Source organism: Eimeria mitis, genomic scaffold (genome assembly GCF_000499745.2).
Source record: "Eimeria mitis Houghton genomic scaffold, Emh_scaff2609, whole genome shotgun sequence".
Classification (NCBI taxonomy): Eukaryota; Apicomplexa; class Conoidasida; order Eucoccidiorida; family Eimeriidae; genus Eimeria; species Eimeria mitis.
Genome location: NW_013570949.1, coordinates 7,402 through 7,618, shown reverse-complemented (window position 1 = coordinate 7,618; position 217 = coordinate 7,402). Strand labels below are relative to the sequence as shown.

General features: G+C 37.3%; 1 protein-coding gene across 1 annotated transcript in view; it reads right to left on the bottom strand.

The window, feature by feature from the left end:
* EMH_0056220 (ribosome biogenesis protein BOP1, putative) overlaps window positions 1-217 on the bottom strand; it is a gene marked incomplete at both ends in the record, with an annotated part of 7,955 nt that overhangs the window by 570 nt on the left and 7,168 nt on the right. The window lies entirely within an intron of this gene.

Here is a 217-nt window from a genome sequence, read left to right as displayed (position 1 = left end):
CAAAAAAATAAATTTTTGAGTTTTCGCTGCCAACGAGTAAAGCAGAGCCGTTCGGGTGTATAGACACCCCGCTCACGTTGTCCACACCTTATACACAACACAATACACAATAAACCCTAAACCCTAAACCCTAAACAATAAACCCTAAACAATAAAATAACTGAATATAACGGACAAAGTATAGATAGAATGCGATGATAGGCTGATAGACATGTTA